The sequence below is a fragment of the Phodopus roborovskii genome, unplaced genomic scaffold (genome assembly GCF_943737965.1).
Source record: "Phodopus roborovskii unplaced genomic scaffold, PHOROB, whole genome shotgun sequence".
NCBI lineage: Eukaryota > Metazoa > Chordata > Mammalia > Rodentia > Cricetidae > Phodopus > Phodopus roborovskii.
This window is the reverse complement of record NW_026126410.1, coordinates 39,533,010-39,546,435: the sequence shown is the minus strand read 5'-3', so window position 1 is coordinate 39,546,435 and position 13,426 is coordinate 39,533,010.

Below are 13,426 nucleotides of genomic sequence, written 5' to 3'. Positions count from 1 at the left end.
GGGTTTTTCTTAACAGTGAGGCACAACTGCTCCTGGCAACACCACATGAGTCGGAAAGAAATATGGACATCGAAGAAACGCGTTATGGAGTTTGCTTTCAATATGGTGAGACTAGCCATTTGGGCAAGATCTGGACTGTTTGACTTTATGCTGTATAAACTGGACATGCAGGACCCACAAAAAAGTGACTGCTAAAACAAGATGGACATTGCTACAGGGTTCCTGCTTCATGGAAGAGTCTGCCAGACAGTCTGCAGGACACAAAGAAAAGTGACTGACAACCAGCCAACAAAGGTGGGACATTTTAAAATTCCTTGCTTTGTTGGCCAATAGGAAAGCAAGACAGGTGGGACCAGGAGACAAGGAGGATTCCAGGAATAGTAGGGAGGAGATTCAAGATGTCGAGATTTGAGAAGACCTCTGTAACTTCTCTCTGGTAAGATGAGACCATGTGGAAATACTTAGATTGATAGAAATGGATTAATATTTAAGACAGAGTTAGCCAATAAGAAATGCTAGTAACAGGTCAACAGCTTTATATCTAATACAGCATCTCTGTGTGTTATTTGGGGCTGATGCGGCTGGGAGACCAGGCTGTAGGGAAAAATGCTCATAACATACATGGTAAAGTAGTGGTAATTTTAGTTATTCTATTAATTTAATATTACATTATTTTATCTCATATTTAAAACAGTATGGTACTGCTATAAGATATCAGGGTTGGTCACTGAAGAAATGACTCTAGAAAAATGCAAGTAGATACAATGAAACAAGAGACATCTTACCTCCCTGGGTGGACAAAAGGAAGTCCACACGCTTTATTTAGGTTTGTACTCCCTTCCTTGCCCCTGTTGACAAATACCTGGCTGAAAGGATACTGGTAGAGGGAAGTTCATGTTGGCTCAAAGCTTCTCAAGAGTATGTGCCACCACAGCAGGAGAGGCCCGGTGGCAGGGACAACTCAGTTCACAGCAGTGTGTGCTTGTGTTGATAGTTTGTTCTGTGATGGACCAGGAGGCAGAGAGTGCATGCTGGAGCCATAAGAGGGTATCGCTGTCAGAGCTCATCCCTCCCTAGTCACCATGTAGATCCCATGAGCCCAAAGCTTTTACAGTATTCCCTGCCCCATGCCTCCAACCACTATCAACTGAAGATCAATAACTCAAAACAAGATCCTCTGGGGGGGGTGCATTTTAGAGTCAAACCATTACACTTTTCTCTACCTCTAAATGCTCTGGGCTATCTAGTGATGCAAGATGCATATATGCTAACTTCAAGAGCCCTCATGGTCTTAATAGCTTCAACACCATTCAAAATCCTGAAATCTCTTCTGATGCTGAAGGAAAACTCTTAAATGTAAGCGCCTGTAAATCAAGAAGCAAGTTACACACGCCTAACATACAATGGCACAGAACCTTCCCATTTCCAAAGCAGGGCAGGGAAGGACAGTGGTGGTCTCACAGTCCTGTCATTCATAACAACCTGGGCTGTCCACTGCAGGCTAGATTCTGTCTTCACTGCTTCATGGACTGGCCTTGCAGAGACTCTGCTGGGATTCAGATGGCACTATACACTATGGGGCTCCATAGGTATTTCTGGAACCTGGGAGCAAACTTTCTTGGAGCCCTGCCACCCTTATAACCACCACATGGATGATGCCAAATTATGATGACAGCATGAGGTGTTGCTGGACCCTTTAGATCATGGTGGATGGCCTCTGGGTGCTTCTGTAGGTAAAACACATTTCTAGGTGCCCTGCTTGAGCTTTTTGGGCACTCTGTATACAAGGCCTCTTCTGTGTACATGAAAGCTTTCCCAGTACATTTCTAATTTTACAGACCAGAGTCTTTGAGAAGATGGGTTGGGCTCTCAAGGCATCTTTCCTGGTATGCTGGTATGCCAGCTTTATCACAGCAAGAACTCTGCTTCTCAGTACTAATTTCCTGTAGTATTTACTTTTTTCATTTCTGGGACAAAATACCAGACAAGCATATCCAAGGAGAAGTCTATTTTTGGGTTATGGTTTCTTAGGCAATAGTTCATCATAGCTAGGAAGACCTACATTATCAGAGTTAGGAAGCCTACTTTTTCCAGGGAGATTCTGTGTGTTGGAACAGCAGACCCTCCCAGAACAGCACCAGGAAAAAAACAGAAACTCAAAACATTCTTGAAGGTTGAATTCCAGTTTATGTGAATATATGACGTAAGATCTACCTCAAAAGAAAATCCTGGTTCACAGAATATAGAAAAAAAACAATTGTAACACCATTCATGTTTTTAAGTGCCCCTTAAAGCAATGCTAAGATGTCTAGGGTGTGAGGAGCAACAAACATAAACTTGACACATTTTATAGGGACATTTACATAAATTTCAAAAATAAAATTATGTGTGACACAGAGACCTTTACTAGACAGTCAGCAGCAGGAAGAAAGTGTGGTTCACAAGCGTGCACACCAAGAACCAGACAAGACTGAATTTGAATCTCAGGCAAAGGATTTCTGAAGCCTTGGCCTTTTCAGAGTTACCGCAGACAGTAATTAATCATATACCCATCAGAGCCATGAGACTAAATGAAGCAGCATGTGCTAAGTACCTAACAGTACACCTGATGGATTACCAGGGCTCCGTACGCTTCTGTTACTGTAATTGTCATGGCCATTAAGGTCTCTTCACATTGTACAGCCCTTCAGTCATTGGAGCTGCAACTCAGAATTATGTTTTCTCACAGAGAATTCATTTTTGGAACAATTTTTCCAATCTCCAGTGTACAGTGTGAAATGTAATTATTTGGCAGCATTTGTAATTAGAATCTGTGTGTATGTGTGTGTGTGTGTTGTCCTGTTACCCCAGGAAAGGTGAGTACACAATGTGAAAAATGAATAGTTACTTAATATCAGCTTAAGTGGCCTTATTATCTTTCTATTAAAAAGCCACTCAGTATGGAGAAAGTAGCAACTTAATATGAATCTGCATAGAAATACTGCTGTAAGAAAATAGAAGAAAGAGATATAGTCTATAGCTTTATCTTAAAGATCAAAACACAACCCTTTAGGGAAATTGTATATTTTAGTTTATGAAAAATGCTGCTGATTAAGGTCTAATTCTTGAGTGAATAATAAATTACATTAAACTATTTTTTAGGCATACACTTCTCAGCCCCCAACATCAGTAGTGAATCTGACTCATGGTCTTTGCATGAGTTTTCTTTACTCAGGGATCTCTTGCCTCAGCCACTCATCCCCAAGGTCTTCCTCAATGTGCACTTACAAGCAAGCAAGCCTTTTCCCCATTCCCTAATTCATAGTCTCTAGAGCCCCTCACTTGGCTACAAGGAGAGGTAGTCCTCAGGGAGGAACCCTTCAGCTTGAATCTCCAAGTCCTATGACCAAATCCTGGGGCCTTCAGAACTTACCTTCAAGTTCTGTGAGGACACTAAGGACAACAGTGATATCCTATGTTGTTTTGGGGGTTTCTTATACTCCCCTGAGCAACTCAAGAGAAGGTTTCCATGCTTGGCACTGGAGTCATTTTAGTCAGTCCATGGCACTTGTGGGGACCATTATAATCCCAAGTGGTGTTACTTCATATATACATACATACATACATACATACATACATACATACATACATACATAGTATTTTAAGGAAGCAAAATCAGTGTTTCCCTATGGCTTTTTTCAAAAATCCTTAGAGCTATTTATCCCTCCTTCAGCCCTCTCTGTATCACCTTTCTTCTCCCTCCCCTGTTCTAGTCCCTCCCTGTTGTTTTCTCATCATTCCCTTCTGCTATCCCTATCTATAGAGGCTCTTATACCTGGGGGATATCCAAATGCTGGCTGACTGGACTCAATCAGTAGGAGGAGATTCATGCCTGACACTGTAAACCTAGTCAACTACTCAGTGTTTGTGACATCAAGGACTTAGAGGGAAAGTACTACTTTCACTCTCCTAAAGCAGTACAGCTCCTAATTGCGTTCTAAAAACTTACTCCTATGTCTACAACTCTGGCCAAAGAAGCTTCCTTTATAGAAGATGGAGACTGCTACAGAAATTCACAGCTGATCAAAACGAAGACAACAGACCATGGAATAGCTAACCTCATTGATCTATCTATAACACCCCTCTGCACCTAAAGCTCAAGCATTGAGGACACGGGGATGTCAGACATATCAAGAGCCAGGGTCCAAGATGGCTGCCGAGAGAACATATCTTTTACATTTGACGGTGAACTGCACCCACAAAATCCCAATAATATGATTGCCTAAACATGACCAGCACAGTAACAGCACTAGTTGACATGCCAACATAGATAGGGAGAATCTCACAAGGTCCCACCCCTAGGTGAAGAACTCTAGGCAACAAATGATTGCTAAGTGAGAAAGAAAGTCTTCTCCTCGGATGGACCGCCTGTTCATCATCTAATTTCATATGGTCAGACCTAAATACATATACATATGAGCAACACTACATGGGATCAAGGTTGAGTTTATGTGTTGTGTGAAACAATAATAAAGAAGAGGTCACAAACTAGATGGAGCAAGGGCAGAGAAGAAGTTGGAGGAGGGAGGGGGGAAGTCGGTGGACATGATATAAATTCAGTTTTCATGTATGAAATTCTCATAAAATTTTAAACAAAGATGTGTGTATATTCTCCATGGTAGACCTAGAGACCGCAGCAAGGACAGATCAGGCCTTGAGGCAGCAGGGGACTTCTCACCATGAACATCTTCCTACCCTTTCATCATGGTTCCTAGAACATAGACATTATTCTGTTTCTTGCTCAAGAGGTTGAATATCCCATGGCTTACATATTGGAATCACATATTAATCAGTTGTGGCTACTTCTGCCACTGTGTATTTCATGTAAATATTTTATTTTTTAAAAAAACAGTCATTGGTATTTCAAAGACAATTCATGCTCCTACTTAAAAGTTGAACATAGCAGATGAGTCTGAAGTCTACTTAAAACTGTCCCCATCCATCTCTCTAATGCTGCCTTTGTTGTAACAATTTGATATGTGTTTTTTTCCTTTTTGTTATTTAAATTTTGTTTTTTATTTTTCAAGACAGGGCTTCCCAGTAGCTATGGGACTGGATCTGCACACCAAGCTGGCCTCAAACTCACAGATATCCACCTGCCTCTGCCTTTTGAGTGCTGGGATTAAAGAGGTTCACCACCACCACCACCCTGATTGCTATTTAAATTTCTTAATGTATTTTGATCATGTTTTTTTTTTCTTCTCCAACTCCTACCAGATTTCCCCCATCTCCCTAACCACCCATTTTTATGTTCTCTCTATCTCTGTCTCTCTCTCTCTCATTCTTTCAAAAACAAACAAATTAGAAACCCCACAATAGTAAAACAAAACAAAACAAAAATCCAATAAGACAACATGCCAAATTAAAAAAAGAAAAAACAACCCACAAAAAATCCCCCATAGAGTTCATTTTGTGTTGGCCAACTATTCCTGGGCACAGGGCCAACCCTGGAATGTGATTCATATACCCATTGACACCCCACTGGAGAAAACTGATTTTCCCTCTTCCAGAAGATATCAATTGCAAATAGCTTCTGTTAGGGGTAGGTGACCATTTCCACTTCCCCCTCACAGGCTGAAACCCTGTCTGGCTTATTCATGTGCAGGTCTTATGGGTGCTGTCACAGTGTTCTTATGTACATCAACCCTGCTGTGTCTGGAAGACACTGTTTCCTTAGAGTCACCGACCACCTCTGGCTCTTATGATTTTCTTACTGCCTCTTCTACAGAGCTCCCTGAGTCTGGAGGGGAGGAGTTTGATGAAGACATCCCACTTATGACCAAGTGATCCAAAGTCTCTCATTGTCTGTATGTTGTTGACTTAATCCAGTATGTGTCCTGAATACTCTTAACAGATGTATTTATGCTTGTGTAGGTATATATGTATATATGTTCCTTTTATGTTGACAACATCAAACTAAATATTGTATTTGTTAATTTTTTGTTTGTTTGTTGTTATTGCTCTCCTGTATTGAACCCAGGACCTCATGTAGTATAGTCAAGTGCTCTACCACTGAACTACATCCTCCAGTTGTAATTTAAGAAAAGCAGCACTCCAGAGAAAGATGCCATGTGACAAGGTTCAAGCAGAGACTTTTTTTTTTTTAATTTTTACTAGGGAAAGGGATTATAAAAAGGGGAAAGGGGAGGGTGGAGGGGAGGGTGGAGACTGGCCTCTGTGGACAGGAGCAGCAGAGGAAAGAGGGACAGAGAGAGACAGATAGACAGCCATGGGGGTGGGGAGGAGGATGGGAGATGGGCAGGGCCCTTTTAAAAAGGAACATAGTGAATGTGCACAGGTGTTGCTCTTAGTGGCTACAGCTGAGGGTGTATCTTGTCAGAAGCCCAAGGACAGGCCAGGACAGAGGCTGGAATACTAATATCAGTAAGCAATTTGTCACTCACTTGACTGAATCATAAGCATATTTTCAGGACCCCACATATTAGGGATAGCAGCATGACAAGTATTTCTTTCCCACATGAATTTTGTTTTGGGGGGGTGAACTTAGTATGGTTATTAAAAGCAAATTCTCTGACTCCATTATTGACTATGGGATGGTCCAGAAATCTGCAGTGAAAGCACATAGTGACCTCACTGTGAGCTTGTACATTTATAGCAACTATTCTAAAAATAATTAGCACCAAGAATTATTAATTACTATTATTCAAAAAATAAAAAATGTGTGCTTATATGGAGCACAAAGATGTTTTGATATAAGCTCACACTGCTGAATAGTGAACAAAATTAATCAACATCTGCATTAGCCCGTACTTACCATAGTCATTTGTATGTGGTAAGAACTGTCAGATCGTCAGCAGTTTTCAAGTAAATAACATAGTGCTGGTAACCATGGACACCGTGGTGTACAAGAGCTTGTTTCTCCTGTTGGCGCAGAACTATGTGTCCTCTGCCCAGCACTTCCAGAAGCCCCCACTCCAGTCTCTAGTGACTGCCTTTTACTGCAATTCTGTGACAATGGACACTTCCAGAGGATAACTTCCAAGAAGGGTATAGCTGTAAACTGTTGAAATGTATTATTTCTCAAACTACTGACTCCTATCATGTTTGTGAGTATATTTTTAATTAAACATGAATTTAAGTTGACTTATCTAGGAAAATTGCTATCCACTACCCAAATTTGAATGAGGTTTTCTTAGGTTCAGAGGGAACAAAATATGGTAACTTATGGCTCCCGTCTGCACTGGGACCTTCGGCAAGGTAATAGCAAACAGCAGTTGACAAATTTTCAGACGATTCTGCCTTATCTTGTGATATGATAGCATATCAGGAAAGGCAGCAGACCGAGGTCATGCCAGACAGTTGAAGGAAGGACTCGGGAAGACGTGCCAGCCACTTAGTTTCCGCTTTGGCTCCCTTGTCCGTACTACCACATCTGGGGATGAATCAAACCGGATACTTTTGGTGTCATATTTGTAAGTGTATGTTTAGACCTCAAGGGAGATTACTTAGACACTCAGGGGTGGGCTCTGGAGAGACAACTCAGCAGATAAGAACAATGGCTTCTCTTCCAGGGGACCCTGAGTTCAATTCCCAGTACCCATAAAACAACTTGTAACTCCAGTTCCAGGGTGTCTGATGCCCTCTTCTAGTTTCTGTAGGCCCCAGGCACAGACATAGAACACAGACATAATTGCAGGGAATATACCCATATACATACAGTAATCTCTCCCCTCTTTTAACAGCAAGTCCAGATTATACACAAACTCCTCTCCCTTTGACACAATTACCACCTTAGTTTATATATATATAAAAAGCATTTATCCAATGTCGTGTTTGGATGAAGTAGTAAAAATGAGGAAAATTCAAACAGAAAGCAAAAAGGAGGTTGGTAATTAGAAGGACATAATCACTATATTTAAGCTCAGCAAGGAAGAAAAGAAGCCCGTGGACGATAGGTCTTTGAAATTGGCATATGGGTGCAAGAGTCTGAAAGGCTTCAACAATCTTTCACTGGGACAAAAGCAAGTGCTACTAGCAGGAAGAGTGGCTTGTTGTGCTTCCTTTCTTGTTGCCTAAACAAGTCCTGTGGTTTTCCTTTTCATTTGGCCTTGGTTGCTATGCCCTCCTCCACCCCCGCCACCACCCCCACCCCAGATGATATACTTTGCTTATTCACAGTGGATCCCTGAAACATTTACATGGAGCTTAGCAAGGACTTGCCAATAAAAAAGAGCCAGTCAAGGGTGGTAAGACAGAGATCAAAGCAAGGAAAGAGATGGGAGCTAATGTCAACATTTGGAAACTGGTCAGATAGGGAATGCTTCATTGACAGGCTGTTGGCACTGGTTGTTCTATTCAGAGTCTGCCCCCATGGCACAAGGTGATTGAGTGTCTATCCTTGTTCATGATTGTCTTCAACTAGACAGATCCCGAGACTCTTCGAGGAAAGCCCCAGGAAAGCATCTGTCCAATTTATACCTCGAAAGGTGTAATTTAAGGATGTCTGTCTCCCTTCTTGAACTTCAGGGAGGATGGAAGAAAAGTGGGATGAAGTGAACAATAAACACACTCACAAAGTAAATGCTCCACACAACATCCATCATGGTTTGACAAGTTTCCTGGGCTCAAGCTGCAAGATAGTGCCGGGGTCTAGTTTTTCTTTCTATTGACTTTAATTAGCCTCACGAGGCTGACCGTTATTGCTATTATTAGTGTTGTTTTAAAGCTAATTTTCTTAATAGTCATGCTCACCAAAACTCATGTAGTTTAACTCTACACATTTAAAAGAGAAAACACAGCCTATATTTCTTTATGGCAGTTGCTACTGCTATCAAGTCAGTGGTCTGGCCACACTTGGACGTAGTAGAGCATAATATACAAAGGATTCTTTATAAAATGACACCTGGGAGTTGATAAAACATTTTAAAGTGAGCCCAAGTTTTCAGACTGTGGGTGAAGAAAAAAAAAAAAACTGTTACAAAGGTTGCACTTCAGAATATTCTGGTAGATGTAAATGAATGTACCATAAAATGTAGTCATTTGTCCTGTTTGCAAAGGGCCTGTGATCTGTTTGGTAGTTATTTTAGCAAATCTCCTTTGTATTGTCTTGGATTTCTGATTTCCTTTTTGATGCCAGTGCAAAGACATTTGTTTTGTTTTTGAGCAAAGGCTGATGTAGGAAAATGATGAGCACAGAGAAAGCCCAGTCTTTAAACCGCTCTCTTCCTTCAGAACTCTGTATTTTGGTGTCAGAGGTATGCACAGCAGCAAACAGAACTATAGCAATTGTGGCCACATAAATGGAGCCTCTGTTCAGGAGGAACCTGATCTTCCAGGGTGTTCCGAGAACTGACAGGCCAAGTAGGCACTGAAGGACACAGATGGGTCATAGAAAGCAAGATGAACATGCCTGGAGTACGTTTTCTGAAATGGGGCAAAGCCATGTGACATGGCTAGTGCCTGTGCTTACTTTTCTTGTGACTCAGATCTTGGTTGTTTTCTTGCTTACAGAAACTGCCAAGTGAGACAATCGGTCTTTAACTGGTCTTATTTCCCCCTGTTTTGAGAATTTGGATTGTTTTTCTTTTTATTCTTCATTATGTGTTTTCTGAGGATTCTCTCTGTTCTTAATATGGACTATGGATGGAGACTGGACATTTAGTGATGCTGACATTCGGGGAGGGTAGAGAGGTATACACTTACTCATTGATCTGCTTTTATTCAACAGAAACATCTCAACCAGAAGGATCTCAAGCAATCATTTTATGTCCTCAGAATCACCCACCTTTGCTGAAAGTTTGAAGCAGGCTATGAGTCCAGAATCAACATTTGGTACACCACTGACCCCATGTTGTCAGAAGACCAAGAAAACAAAGGTAAAAGACAGGACTTAAGACAAAGAACATTTTTTTTAAAAGAAAGGACTAAGTAAATACATACATACATGCATACACACACACACACACACACACACACACACACACACACACACACACTTGGTATACCAGTGACTCCCTGTTGTCAGAAGACCAAGAAAGCAAAAGTAAAAGACAGGGCTACGGACAAAGAATATTACGAAAAGAAAGGAGTAAATGAATTACTAACAGCAGGGAGAAGCACACAGAAACCAAGGTAATTTATTTCACAAGTCTGTCTGGGGCAGTTGATTACTGGAAGAGGAGAGGAATGCAGAGGGACCTACGACCTTACTATTTAGTTTGGGATCAGGTGGTCAAATTAGTTTTAAATGCTGCCAAGGACCCTGCCAAATAGTAACCCTGGAAATGTATTTGCCTATAGGCACACATCCAGAGAAAATGTCCTAGGATCTTTTTGATCTTCAAGGAAATAAATAACCATCATTAGAGTACCTTAGCCCAGAACGAAGAGAGAAGTTCCCTTTTGACTTAAAATAGAGGCTTGATGAAATTCCTCATTGGAATATGGTCCTCACTTCTACAGTTCTGGGTAGCTAAATCAACCCTTCTATGAGTAATTCAATGCAGGTTGGCAATTTATTTCACAAAATTTAACGGTGCTGCATTGTAATGCCAGGTTGAAATGAGGGACTCTGTGGATCCTGCTAATAGCAGGAAAATCACAAAGAGCAATCATACACAGCAGGAAGAAAAAGGCTAAAATCAAAAGAGTTTCTCCTCTCCTGAGGAGAAATTTTAGAAAATCAGGCCCACACTTGTCACTAATGTGGCTGGCTGTTGGCAGATTACATTTTCTTTCCATTAACATCAGCCCAATTAGTTGCTGATTTTAATTCACTTTTCTGTATTGATTTTCCCCCCTCAAATATATAGGCAAGGACACCAAACACATTAGTTTAAAGATGATTCTTTAAAAAAAAATATTGCCTCTGGAGTGAATGTCTCTCTAGAATCAGGGTCAGACACTGGGGGAAATCCACGATCTCCGGTTTTGACAAATCACCTCTTTTTTTCTTCCACAGTCAGGATGATGAGTGCCCAGGGTTGTCGAGTGCACTTCTGATTGGCTTCTCCCTGCTGGCAGCCTGAGTCCTGAGCGGGTAACAGCTGATTTTGGCTCCTCTGAACTTGCCCTTTGTCCTGCTATGACCTTGTTGATCGGTCTTTATGCCAAGGCTGATGGGCACAATGGTCACATCATGAGAGTTGGACTGCTCAACTATGGAGGATTCCCACCAAGCACACATTTGAACTAAGCACTTTCCTACACTTCCGCTTACGCGCATAGCATTCTATTAATGTTAAGCATGTAAATAGAACCCGAAAAACTCCATCCCTGAGGTGCACACTCCTCCTTTAGTACCATTGGCCATGAGTTTCTCCTTGGCCATCCCCTGGGAAGCTCTTTAATGCTGGGACAACCTTTCCACAGCTACACAGTTCTTTGTAAGAAAGAACATCACAATAAAATACTAGCAGCCTAAATGTTACTATTAGCAGCTCCTCCAAGGCCATTTCTGTGGCATGTGGCATGTACAAAATGGTGGACAATATCATGAGCAGGCCTGTGGGGTAAGACATCAGGTTTGCAGGTATGTAACAGTAAACCAAGCAAGAAGTCAAGATGCTGACTTAGGAGAATGACAAGTTCTATGCTAGCCTGGACTATATAGCAAGACCTTGTGTCAAGAATTCTACTTTTCATAGAGCAAGTCAGTAGCAACTATGTACTTGTCAGAAATGTTCCAAACAATTCAAGCAAATAGAGGCCAAATATGCAAATCACCAAGAAATGTTCAAGGATTCTGAGTCTTTTCACTAATAAACACTAACGATCAAAATGGCAATTTTTACAGTGTTAGTCTTTTATTATTAAGTTAAAAAATTTGGAGTAATAGCAAGTACCTAATCTTTTCCTTTAACAACAGGAAGAAGAAATACCCAAAGCACAGCTTTGCAAAAGTTACTTTAGGAATTTTTACATCTTAAAATATTTACAATTTATAGGAAGAAAATGGGAGATTTTCTGGTTTTCTTGGCTTTGACAGAGCCTAAAATTCTATCCCGTTGATAATCATGTAATGAAAGTGATGCCTATAGATTATTTTTATACCTTTATTCCTTAATTTCAGAAGCTTTAGGATAGTGTAGTGATTTTTAAAATCAAGTTTGGGGCCCAAGACTGCCTTTTGGATGGTTAAGATTTTCTTCATTGTGTAGTCTATGGTAGTGTGTTCTCCCTGCTGGATTTGTTGTGGTAGCTTCTTGTTTGTTCGTGAAGCTGTCTGATTTTGAAGCCCAGGCTGGTTTTGAGCTCACCATCTTCCTGTCCCTGCCTCTCCTCTTTGGTTATCATGTTACACGAAAGCTTGGCCTCCAAACGTAGCAGTCTCTGTGTGGCAATTATGACAGGTCCATTAACTGTGATCCAGTCTGCTCTGTCTTTTATTCTGTGTGATGTCAGTGTCTAGGCGAGGTGCGGGAACATTCCTGGCTGGTCTAGTTTCAATGCAGGTCTGTTAGTCTTTCCTTTGGGGTCTGTAACCTGTGTTTTCAGGCTCGAACCATTGTTTAATCTTCCAGATGGATGGACAGGTGTGTCCTGTATGAAATGTTTCAGTTTCTCTAGGTATGCATGCTATTTAACCTGCTTTTCTGGACCAATCGGTTTGCCGCAGGTTTTCTTTTGTTCTGAGACAGTGTCTCGCTGTGTTGCCTGGGCTGGTCTTGACCTCCTAAGTCAAATAATCCTCCTGGCTGTAGCTTCTGGAGTCCTAGGGCTGCAGGCACATGCTATCTTGACCAGTACTAAAGCAGTTTATTGTATTTGGATTTAATTGCTGCATATTTCTTATTTTTAAGTACATCTTGTGTTGCCAGTGTAGCGTTAAACTTACTTTTCCTTTCAGTTCAGCCTCACAATACTTTTCTATTCATGAAGGTGTTTTGTTGCCTCAGGTATGATATAACCAATAACACATCAGGGCTTCCAGTCATCATATTCTATGTGTTTCATATTTAATCTTATTTACATTTCTTTTTTTGTGTGTTCATAATTCTTTTGGAATTTTCAAGGTTTGATTTTTATTATTCTGCCATAATTCTTCTCTAGTGACATCCTTTAACTATTCTTCTAGTGACTTCTCTGGGGATTACAGCATGAGTCCTTAGTACATCCACCTCAAATCTGATTTAGTCTGTGCTTCAGCATTGCCTTCCAGAGCAGCAGGGACACACAGATCCCATTTGGTTTTAACATCTACCACAGAGCATGTTTCCAGAACTGTCTCCATGTACTTTAATTTTGCATGTTTCAAGTGTTACAAGATATTCTTATTATTTTATGCATCAGTGAGATTTATTTATATTTTATACTACTTTTTTATTTTATTTCCTATTGGCATGTCTGTGTTTTAAGCTAATAATCTATTTCTTCTGTCTGAAAACAATTCTTTCATTTTAGTGAAGTTTGCTGGTGAAAAAAATTT